Source organism: Salvia splendens, chromosome 3, assembly GCF_004379255.2.
Source record: "Salvia splendens isolate huo1 chromosome 3, SspV2, whole genome shotgun sequence".
NCBI lineage: Eukaryota > Viridiplantae > Streptophyta > Magnoliopsida > Lamiales > Lamiaceae > Salvia > Salvia splendens.
This window is the reverse complement of record NC_056034.1, coordinates 30,304,789-30,317,430: the sequence shown is the minus strand read 5'-3', so window position 1 is coordinate 30,317,430 and position 12,642 is coordinate 30,304,789. Positions and strand designations below refer to the sequence as shown.

The 12,642-nt window shown below is 42.9% G+C and overlaps 1 pseudogene; it reads right to left on the bottom strand.

Moving 5' to 3' along the window:
* Nucleotides 1–741: 741 nt before the first annotated feature.
* On the bottom strand, nucleotides 742–1,384 carry LOC121796852 (annotated as a pseudogene).
* Nucleotides 1,385–12,642: the final 11,258 nt, after the last annotated feature.

Sequence of the window (12,642 nt, the reverse complement as noted above, 5' to 3'; positions counted from 1 at the left end):
TTGAGCATATTTGTGGAGAGACTGAGTTGCGTAGCCATGAGATCACCATGCTATTGCAACGAATCCATGACTGATATAGTAGATCATCGCGAGCAAGGCGAAGAATGGATCCATCAACAAAAACTAGCTTGTTTTTGGCGAGAAGAGCAGTAGTGAAGGATCTGCTCCATGTTGCGTAGTTAGATCCAGTTAATTGCCGTGGAACAAGGAGGATCCCCGGATTATCACTTGGATGAAGGAAGTAAGGACTTGATGTGTCCTCAGTAGGCAATTGAGCGGGTCGATTGCGATTATTCATCGTGAAAGGAGATGAATCGGAGAAGATAGGTAGATTAGAGAGCGAATGCGGAAGTTTTAGTCACTGATACCATAACAAATATATGAAGATGAATCGATTTGAATGAGTTGGAGAAGGAGAGAAAGATATTTTGGAGAGAAAAGTTTGAATCTTATTGAATGATTGAAAGAGTGTACAAAACACCTTATATACTCGGTGTTCAATTAACTAACAACATATCCGAAAACTAACTAACTCCAGCTGGCACAAAACTAACTAACTAACTAAACCGTCAACTCTTCACCTTGCATGGACTCGTGTATGGGAGGCTGTATGGAAGGTTGCATGGTCGTGCATGGTTGTAGCTGTTGATGTAGATGCTTTGATATAATCCAAATACAACAACAATTCTTAGTCGAGTGAAAAATCAGAAAAAAAACAAAGTAAGTAGCAAGTTTGTGTATTCATATGTTTGATTGTTGACAGATGTTGTATCCAGAAATGAGAGAGGAAATGATGAAGCAGAGAAAGGCGAAAAGGCCATGCTTATTGCAGCCGTGGAGGCATCCGTGAAAACATTGTCTGAACCTTGCCTCATTCCGTTATGCAGCAGAAGCTGCTGATATCAACAAGTATGCACCAATCTGCAATAACCCTCCTCCAGTTTAAGCTCTCTAAAATACTAAAATAAAAATAAATTAAGGCGAACAAACCTGATCGCAGCCATAATCAATCGCAGCTGAATCGGGCCGTGGAAATAAAATTTTATTTGTTCCAAGTTTGTGAATTTGGTGCCACGACTGGAGAGATGCATACGAGGTCGACAGAATGGCTACAACCAGTACATACCTGCAGATAGAGTTTAGAATGGAATGAAACAATAGGGAGTATGTTTTTAAACGATGACCTGTATTCTTCGTAATGGTAAAAATCTCTCCAATCGCCATGAATGTTGGTAGCCATGATGATGAGGGTCAAGAAAGAGAAGATGAAGCTGAACACATGCGAGGCTAACGAGCATTTTTGGAGAAGATCTTGTGTGTTCCACCTCTCCACGATCACATTCGCGGACACTCTCCAAATCAGTGGCCGGCTGTGTAGTGACATTCTCTGGTGTGGGCTCGTTTCCCATCTTCGATTGTTGTTGTTATTCTTGTAACGCCCCACTTTCGGAACCCTAATTTGCGAAGCATAAAATTTTTGCATTTAATGCTTTTAATGCCGTGAAGTATGTGAATTAAATGATGAGTGAATTAATTGTATGTTTTCTGTGTGACCTAATTGCGTTTTGGAATTTAGATTTGATTTGATTAGTCAAATCCGTTGAGCATATGACGTGGCTGTTGAATAGTCAAAGATGTGGAACATATGACGTGGCCATTGAAAGGTCAAAGTGTTGAGAATGTGTGGTGGAAGTGAAAATGGTTGAAATTGTGACGTGGCGGTGTGAATAATCTATGCGGGGTGAAATATATTGTGGCGAATTATTTCTTAAGGGATGAGTGAGATTAAATAGGAGCATCAGTATTCATTTGGCATTTTCGACCCCTGTTATTATTGGAGAAGAAATCCTATTTTTCCTTGGATTTAAATAAATTGCTTGGGATATTTATCCAAATTAAATCCAAAACCCGATTATTCCTTATTTTTCTCAATGAGAATTCGACCCCTATGCTTGTTCCAAGGGAGATTTCAAAAATCTCCTATTTATGGGAGAAGGAAATTATTTCATTATATTATTTGATCCCTTATTTATTCCCTTCCATGAATAAATACAAATATCCTAGCAATCTTACCATATCTAAGGAGATCTTGCCATATCCTATTTAAATTAAGATTTGAATTTAATTCCTTGTGGGAGAGGAATAAAAATCACCTACTTCCCTATTTTAATGGTGGAAATTATTATTTTATTCTGCTCCATATTATTTTATTCTACTCCGTGAAATACCAAATTAAATCATAGGCTAATTAAATAGCCTTGATTTTGAATTCCTCCTTATTCTTCTCCCATAATTCACGCCATTCTCCCTCTCTTTCTCTAACTCCACATTATTCATTTAATTAATTATGGGGAATCAAATCTTGGAAATTATCTCTATAAATAAGGGAGGAAAACCCTAACCCTAGCCACTAACTACACGCCACTCTCCACTCTCTCACTCTTTCTCAATTTTTTCTTCTATCTTTCTCCAAGAATTCTTCATCTTTTGAGAAGAATTTAAGTTGAAGCCTCAAGAATTGTTGAAGAATCAAGATTTTACTTTGTTTCTACCGATCGTTTCGATCAAGAAAGGTATAATTGAATTTATTTTCCTCATCCTCTCCATTGAAACCTTGATTTTGATTCCTTCATGCATATAATGAGTGATGATTCCGCGAATTATTGATGATGATGAATGCTCGTAAAAATAAATTACGACACAGAGAATTTTACGTGGTTCGATTTACTGAGGTAAATCTACGTCCACGGGGAGAAATGGGGGCAGGTTTGTATTGCTTGATCTGCGAATTACAGCTTACAACACAGACTTGCTATATGATTATTTCTCTAGAGAGATTCTAACCCTTTTCTACCAGATCTAAGTTCTATTTATACATTGGACTAAGATCGTGGCTTACATCATCACTCTAGGTCGTGGATGTCGTGTAGGTCATGGCCTAAGATCGTGGCCTGAGTTGACGCCACGTGGTAGTGGGTGTGTTGGAAGTTGTGGAAATCCTGCATGGGTCCACTAACTCCTTGTTCGGTCGAATACTGAGACCGAACTGCTTTGGTTGCCGATCTGAGAGTAGAGCTTGATGCCGACCTGAGAGCAGAGCTTGATTGGTTGGCTTTTACCGAGCTGTAGGCTGAGGCCGAACTCTTTGGTAATGCCGAACTCCTCCGAACTCTTTGGTAATGCCGAACTCATACTCTTCCTTGGGCTTGTTTAGTTCGTACCCCATCACTACCCCCCCCGAAAGACGAAGTGAATCACTTCGGCGAAGCGAGTCACTTCGGCATTCTGGATAAAGGTACGGGGGAGGCTGACGTCAGGGGACGTGCCTTGCATGTGACTGCATTAAATGCGACAGTAAAATCCGGCCGTTGAATCCTGAAAAGGTGGGATTCGAAACGGTGCAACGATTTTGAAATCTTCGCCGAATCTGATAAATATGCTCTTTCTTCCTCATTTGAACACCTTTGCTGTTGCGTCTTCTATACTCTCTCTTTCTCGAGAAATTTTCTTCCGCTTTCAAGAGCTTCTTCAGACTTTTTTCACTTTCAAAAAGTAAGAAAAATGTCTTCTTCTTCTTCTTCGGTGTCGGGTAGCGGTAGGAAAGGGGATAAGGGGTCTTCTAGCCGGAAAGAATCCGGGGAGAAGACCGTAGAGTATTTTCACAGTATCTTGAGTAAGGATACTGTGATATCCCTTCACGAGAAATATTTTTTACCTGGGGGGAAGGCGGTGGTTCCCGACGATGATCATAGGGCTAACGACCCGCCGGAGGGTTATGCCACCGTTTACGAAGCCTGCTTAGAATGCGGGCTTCGTTTTCCTCTTCCCCCACCTTTTGTAGAGCTTCTTGATTTTTTTCAACTCCCTTTAGGTCAGGTGACTCCGAACTCTTGGAGGCACTTATCGGCTTTTGCTGCCGAACTGCGTAGGCTAGATAAGGATCTGTCTCTGAGGGCAATCCTTAATTTTTTCCAGTTTAAAAGGAAGGGATCTTGGTTCTACTTGATCCCCTTACAGCCTTTTAGGGCCTTCTGCCGAACCAAGTGGCCGAAATGGCAAAACCGTTTCTTTTTTTATAATAGGACTTCGGCTCCGGGCTTTCCTTGGAGAAGGCCGAAGTCCGTGATTCCCCATCCTCGGTTAGAACCGTTGGCCGAGCTCGAGGGCGAGCTCAATAAGATTCCTATGATTAGGAAACAGTATTCGGAAACTGAGCTCGTCAAGGGCGACCTCGTGTTCAATATCTCGTCTTCGGACGAAGAGGCCGAGGGTGAGGATTTCTCTTTATCTTTATGCTCTACTGCTTTAACGAAGAAAACTAACCTTGTTTTCTTGCCTTTTGGCAGTGTTCATGCTGAATAAGGCTATCCGAAAGTCCTCCGAGCTTGAGGAGCCGGAGAAAGAGAAGGCTACCAGCTCGGCGCCTGATGCCGAGAAGAATCCGAAGAGGCAAAAGACCTCTTCGGGTCCAAAGAAGCCGGAGTCGACTTCGGCAAGTAGGAAGGGGAGGACCCAGAAGCCCCCGAGAGCGCCAGAGAAAGATGTGGTCTTGGCGCCTCCTTCGGAGCATATCTGTGAGCCATTTTTATGGCCCACGGACTTCGCCGAGGTGAATTGTCTTCTTGATTCTTTGGCTTGGCTTCTGTCCTGTATTTTTGGTGCCCTCTGTTGACTTTTTTCCTTGTCCATTTTCAGAGGAACGATATGCTCTCCAAGCTCGTCGCCGTCGAACTCTCCAAAGCGTCCAACGACTATGCTGAGATGCAGAGGAAATTGGCGGCTGCTTGTCACCGGGCCGAGCAGGCCGAGGCAAACTTTGAGAAAGCCAGAGCCGCTAGGATTTCGGCCCAGGATGAAGCTCAGTTTGCCAAAAACCAGCTCGTCATCCAGCGAGAGCAGACGAAACGGAGTGATGCTGCCGCCGTGGTTGCCCAGGGGGAGGCTCTCCGTGTTTACACGGAGAAACTCTTTTTGAGTAGCCAGTTCTCGGCTTTTGTCGGTAGTCTGGTAAGGCTAATTGCCGATAAGGGCGAGCAGGGGGCCGATGTCGTACTGCCTCTGTACAGCCGAGAGATAGCAGCTCGGCTTCAGAATCTGCCGCTCCTTGAGGAGCTCGCTTCATCTTCGGTCCTGCTTTCTGCAGACCGAGTCCGGAGTTGTCGAGCTGATCGGGACGAGGACCTGGAGGCTATCTTTGCCTCCGTGGGACCCGTTTCACCCGCTTCGACTTACAACGGAGAGGGTGAGGCCGAGCCGCTGGAGCGGGAGGCCGAAGTCGAGCGAGCCGGGCATCCGGAGAAGGAAGCCGATCAGGAGGCGCAGCAGATCGGCTACGGTGGCGCCGAGCAGGCTGGGGAGAGCAAGGAGGCAGAGGCTGAAGCTGAAGCAGATAAGGAGAAGGAAGCTGAACCTCACCGAGAAGGCGGAGACGAAGCTAGCGAAGTATGATTTCGTCTCCCTTCTCTTAGTTTAGTTTCTTCCTTTATGTAAAATGGCCTTGAAGCCCTCCTTGTATAGAAAAATTTTTTTCTTATGAATGAAAAAATTCTTCTTTCTGCTCTTGTGTCTTCGTATAGCCTTTCGTACTCTCTTACTCCTGTTGTGGTTTACTACCTGCTCGGTAAGCTGAAATGCCGAACTGACGTAGCTGCTTTGTATTCTTAACTCTCAAGGAGCTGGAGATACTTCACTGGAAACGGCTGTACTCTTCGGCTTTAGACGAAGCTGAGAAAAGAGCTATAGCCGATCAGACGAAGAATGACGAGCTTCTGGCTCGTTTAGTGAAGCTGGAGGCCGATAATAAGGACTTAGAGTCCGATAAGAATGATCTGGAGGCCGAGCTGAATACGACCATTGCTGAGAGGACTGCGTATGAGGATTATATCCGTGTGCGCGGGGGAATGACCATATCAGATGTTCAGAGTCGAGTTGACGAACTGTGGGAGGAATATAATGTACTCCGGAGGAACAATGCGCTGGAGAGCTCGGCTTGCCAACAAGTCGTGACATCATTGCGGCGCTGGGCTTCTCGGTACAACATTGTTCTTTCTCGGCGCCCCTCCATAGAAAGATTCCTTCGGCATATCGCGCCAACAGATGCTCGCACTCCAGATCAAACCTCTGGTTCCCTTGTTCAAAATCCTACTCCCAGCCAACAACGAACTCCGGAACAGCCGGAAACGTCAAGACGAGAACGGGCTCAGGAGCAACCGGAATCGTCAAGACAGGGACGGACTGAAATTCGCCGAGGAGTTGTGACTATGAGCGAGCAAGATCAGCAGATGCTTATTGCAGAGACTCTTCATCGCCGAGGTGTTAGGACTTCTCGAGCTCGGGGAAGAGGCGTTGGGTCGAGGATAGCATCTCGTCGACCTGCTTATTCTTCATCTGCTCGGAACAACCGAAATCGGCTTCCAGAGGATTTTGCAGATAGGTGGCTTAACTTCAGCAACCCTGGACAGTAGAATAGTCCTTTGTAATAGCGTAACGCCATTTTGTAGGGTAGCGGAGTTGTGTGCCGAACAAGATTTGAAAATGAAATTTTGTTTTTGTTTTCGCTTCTAACACTGTGTATTTACAGCTTAGCGAAAAAATTTCATCGTACTTGTCCTCGGTCTTATGAAGTAAACTTCTTTGACCGGACTTGTCTTTGGTCTGATGAAATAAACATCTTTGACCGGACTCGTCTTTGGTCTGATGAAATAAACATCTTTGACCGGACTCGTCTTTGGTCTGATGAAATAAACATCTTTGACCGGACTCGTCTTTGGTCTGATGAAATAAACATCTTTGACCGGACTCGTCTTTGGTCTGATGAAATAAACATCTTTGACCGGACTCGTCTTTGGTCTGATGAAATAAACATCTTTGACCGGACTCGTCTTTGGTCTGATGAAATAAACATCTTTGACCGGACTCGTCTTTGTGTTCTAATTTGGCGATTTTCGTCGCCGGGATCGAACTTTCCCTTGTCCTAATTCGGCGAGTTTTATCGCGTGGATCGGACTTTCCCAGTTAACCGAAGTGGTCTTATGCAGTAAACCTCTTTGACTAGACATGGTCGTCCTCGGTCTTATGAGGTAAACTGCTTTGACCGAACTTGGTCGTCCTAATTCGGCGAGTTTTATCGCGTGGATTGGACTTTCCCTTGTCCTAATTCAGGCAAGTTTTATCGCGTGGATCGGACTTTCCCAGTTAACCGAAGTGGTCTTATGCAGTAAACCTCTTTGACTAGACATGGTCGTCCTCGGTCTTATGAGGTAAACTGCTTTGACCGAACTTGGTCGTCCTAATTCGGCGAGTTTTATCGCGTGGATTGGACTTTCCCTTGTCCTAATTCAGGCAAGTTTTATCGCGAGAATCGGACTTTTGTTGCAGTTCGTTTCAGACGAAGTGCTTGATTCTTAAGCAGAATTGTGGTCTTGTATCCTCTTTAGAAGCTTTGACACACAATCGTGGGCTTGTTGCAGCTCGTTTCAGACGAACTGCTTGTTTAAGCTGAATTGTGGTCTTGTATCCTCTTTAGAAGCTTTGACACACAATCGTGGGCTTGTTGCAGCTCGTTTCAGACGAACTGCTTGTTTCTTAAGCTGAATTGTGGTCTTGTATCCTCCTTAGAAGCTTTGACGCACAATCGTTGGCTTGTATGTTCTAAAAAGGGGACCAGCCTTTGAAGAACGAGATACCTCAGTTTTATTTGTAAGAGACGACACTCACATAGACAGACACAACGCACGTAGAGACGAGAACAAGTAAAAAACAAAGAAAACACATAAGACTGACTGACCGGACTGTCTCTTACAAATGGAACTTCTTGAGGTTGGAAACGTACCATGTTCGGGGTACTTGTGCTCCTGACGCGTGAGTCAATTTTTAAGACCCTTTGCCGAGGACTTCTGACACCCGATATGGACCTTCCTATGTGGGCTCGAGTTCGCCCAGCTTTTCTGCTCGGCTTACTTCGTTGTTTCTCAAGACGAGATCTCCCACTTGAAATTGCAGCTTCTTCACCCTTTGGTTGTAATACCGGGCTACTTGCTCCTTGTACTTGGCTGCTTTTATGCAGGCCAATTCTCTTCTTTCTTCGGCCAGATGTAGTTCGGCTCCGGTGTGACTTCGGTCATTTCGCCGGCCTCTGATTCCGGCTGCTGTGATTGCTATGCTTGATGGTGCCGAACTGATTGCTCGGCACTTTTAAGCGCAATCTGCGAACACACTTGCTCTTTTTCGATCACCTCGGATGACCGCTATCTCTCCTTTAGTGGAGAAGGTGTTCGGCGAGGATGCCTCTGATCGCTATGACCGGGCTTCTTTTTGTCTTCTCTAGATGAGCTGTCTAAAGACCGTTTTCGACGGTCTGCCTCATCGGCACGAGAAAACTTGTCCGCAATGTCCCACATCTCTTGAGCTGTTTGCGGACCGCACTCCACGAGCTTTCTGTAGAGAGCTCCGGGCAGGATTCCATTTTGGAATGCCGAAATGACAAGTAGATCATTGAGATTATCTACCTGTAGGCATTCCTTATGGAATCTCGTCAGGAAGTCGCTGATCTTTTCGTCGCGACCTTGACGTATGGAAAGCAGCTGGGCCGAAGTATTTCGGGCTTCCGCTTTCTGAAAGAACCTCCTGTGGAAAGCATCCATCAGATCTCGGTAGGATCTAATGCTGCCTTGAGGAAGGCTGTCGAACCACCTTCTGGCGTTCCCGATGAGCAGCTCGGGGAACAGCTTGCACATATGGACCTCATTGAGACCTTGGTTCGCCATATTATACTGATAGCGTCCCAGGAAGTCATGAGGATCCACGAGTCCGTCATAGGTTATCGACGGAGTTCGGTAGTTCTGTGGAAGGGGAGTTCGGGTAATATCGTCCGAGAACGGAGTCCTCAATACTCCGTACATGGCGAACCCGACATTTCTTCGGTATGGAGGAGATGGAGTTCTCCTGTGATTCCGGTACCGAGGATTCTTTCTTCTGGAAGACATGACACTACTGCGGTAGTGACTGTCTCGTATGGAGGGAGAGGGAGAATCTGCCGTTTTTGTCCCCGGCTGCTTTTGGCTTTTTTGCAGGAAGGTTAAGAATTCCTCCTGCTTTTCCGCCAAAAACAGCTTGACAGCCTCGTTCAAATCGGGCTGCTGGGAAGACTCGGTGTGACGGCTTTTGGAGCGGCTTGTTCCTCCACCATGAGAACTGGTGGTGGATTTATCCCTAGGCTGTTTTCCCGACCTATGGGATGGATTGGCTTCCTCCTGGTTCTCACGGGCAGGAATACGGGTACTCTGCGATCTGGTATGCATTTTTTGGGTGGAAAAAATGGATCAAAAATTCGCTTTATCACAAATTTTGTTCTCTGTTTCCCACAGACGGCGCCAGTGATGATTCCGCGAATTATTGATGATGATGAATGCTCGTAAAAATAAATTACGACACAGAGAATTTTACGTGGTTCGATTTACTGAGGTAAATCTACGTCCACGGGGAGAAATGGGGGCAGGTTTGTATTGCTTGATCTGCGAATTACAGCTTACAACACAGACTTGCTATATGATTATTTCTCTAGAGAGATTCTAACCCTTTTCTACCAGATCTAAGTTCTATTTATACATTGGACTAAGATCGTGGCTTACATCATCACTCTAGGTCGTGGATGTCGTGTAGGTCATGGCCTAAGATCGTGGCCTGAGTTGACGCCACGTGGTAGTGGGTGTGTTGGAAGTTGTGGAAATCCTGCATGGGTCCACTAACTCCTTGTTCGGTCGAATACTGAGACCGAACTGCTTTGGTTGCCGATCTGAGAGTAGAGCTTGATGCCGACCTGAGAGCAGAGCTTGATTGGTTGGCTTTTACCGAGCTGTAGGCTGAGGCCGAACTCTTTGGTAATGCCGAACTCCTCCGAACTCTTTGGTAATGCCGAACTCATACTCTTCCTTGGGCTTGTTTAGTTCGTACCCCATCAATGAGTGTATAGATCGTACATCTAAGATTTAATCGGGTGGGATTGATGGTTGCATGAGGAAAAAGATATGTATATGCGTTTATGGTTGTTTATGAATGAACTTATGGATGATTTGTGGTGAATGCTATGTGAATATATGTGAACATGATGGTGAGATCTTTTTGAAGCATGATTATGTGTTGGAAGCATGAATATATGTGTTTGGATAAATATTTGATAAACCCTAATTCGAAATTTGGAAGCATGACAACTGTGGTGTTCGGACAGTAGATTCTGACGTGTGTTTGACTGACCAAACGATCTTATTTTGGTGCGAAATTTTAACTGAGTAAACTTCAAGGTGTCTTCTGTGTTGTTTGTAAATTTCAGCCTTTTTGGACGAAAGATGAATTTCTAATGAATTTTTGAAGTCGACTGCGCAGTTCTGCCAGAATTTGTATTCTCGTCTAGTGAGTTTCGTTTTTTATTTGACCGACCTAAAGATGTGATTTTGATGTGAAATTTTAACAGGATGATATTTGATGTATCTACTGTATTGTGGTAAAATTTCAGCCCCAACGGAGGTCGGATGAATTTTTAATGAGTTTTACAAAATGACTGCGCTATTCTGCCAGATTTCTATCATACAAAAATAATCCATGTTGTTAAGTTTTGAATGATATACATGATGCATATGTGTTAAGGAACTCATTCTATGATGTAGTGATGTGTTGTACGTTGATGTATGCTGTGGTGGGTTTCCTTATGTTGATAAAACGAATTGATGGGAAAAGGGAAACGTTGGGGACATGCATGATTTTGAGTCGATAATTGAGACTGATTTATGATACACATAAATTTTAAATGTGATAACTCGCGCTCTCAGCGTGATAGCAAGAGGAAGAAAGTACTTGAGATCTAAGCCGTCGAGGTGGGCTTTCTTTTAAATAAGGACGATGTCCTAAATGTTTTATCGATGGGAATGAAACTGTGTTTATCATGCCTTGTTTGATTTTAACGTGCCTATCTGATATGGCTTTATGCCATTATTATTTAAATCAAATTCGGGTCCTCGTAGGGCCGCAAACCCTACTTGGACTATTGTACACCTATGGTAGATCGTGTGCTAGCGTACGAGCTGGCCGGTCTAGTGACTTGGTTTGTGGCCACATTCCAAGTCATGTATTGGCAGATATGGTAAACGTCTATGGGAAAATGACTGATCAGTCGACTTTTGAACGATGAAATATTTTGGTACCTCGGGCCTTTCTAAAAATAAAAAAAACCCGATGGATACTTGAAAAAGGCATGATAAATAATATTTTGATAAACTGTTTTCGGCATGAGTCCACTGAGTATTTTATAGTACTCAGCCATGCATATGTTTTCCCTATGTGCAGGTTGAGCGGCGACGAGAGTATGGTGGTGTTGAGCAAGTTAATTGAAAAATGAATTGTTTATCTTTGATCTGTGAGTGTTGTTGTGTCTTCCTACATAACTTCACTCTTCTCTTGGATGCTTCCGCTGAAACCTGTTTTACTTATTGTTTGATCTTGACACTATTTTGAGTTCCGTTTAGAATCTAAAGACATGTTATGTTTTGGAGTACGCTGAACGCTTGTTATCTTGAATAACAATGATGATAATTGTTTTCTCTTTTGTCTGTCTATCAAAGCGTCACCCTGACCTTCTCTCTTTGATTTTTGTTCATTAATTACCTTGGTCAAACTCCTTTTATAAAACATAGTCTTTTTCCTTGTTGCATTTAAGTCCTGTTAGGTCTCGATCGCCGCTTTTATTATACCCTAGAAGGGCGTTCGTGACAATTCTTCTCATCATTTTACATTTTCTCTCTCTCAATCCGATAATTGCTTCGGACATAATGGGAGTTTGTGGCCATGCGAGATTCATGTTTTAGATCAACGCTTCTTCAGATCTTTTCATTTAGGTTATGCTTTTATCTTCTTTGCTTTGCCAAAATTGGTATTCACTTTTTTTTTTTGGTAAGGAACTATTTGATCGCACATACATGTATCTATCTAGGATGTGATCAATGGCTGGCTAAATCTCCCTAAATTACTAACTACAACTAACTAGAGATTATAGGATTTTTAGAGATACAGTAGTGTATAATTTGTCATATATAAATTCATTTTATTACTATTATTTAAATTTAAAAATATAAGAATATGTACCAAATTTAAGATTTTTGATCAAAATGTCAATATAGTGTATTCAAAATATTAATACAATACCTTGAATATGTCAACCCAATTTCGAATTGACATTTTATATGTATTATGTTGACATATTATAATAGCTATATTGACATTAACTGTTTCATGAAAAATACGAAAATTCAAGATTTTTTTTAAAATTTTGACATCGAAACATATGCAAGTGAGATCTCGTTAGAATCCTTATAAAATTATCGTAAATTTGATATATATTGTGTGAAAAATAATTTAAATTGATATAGTTATATGAATTTAAAATTGTTAGGTAATTCTCCCTTTTTACTTTATTCTCTCTTACTTTTTTTCACCATCCATTTAACCCATTATTCTTAAACTCCGTGCCGAAAAGAAATGCATCTATTAACAAGGAACATAAAGAGTATTTTTTAAAAATTAGTTATAACTAATTTATTGTTAATTGACATATAATATACTCTAATTGGTATTTTTTGTTCACTGTATTATACT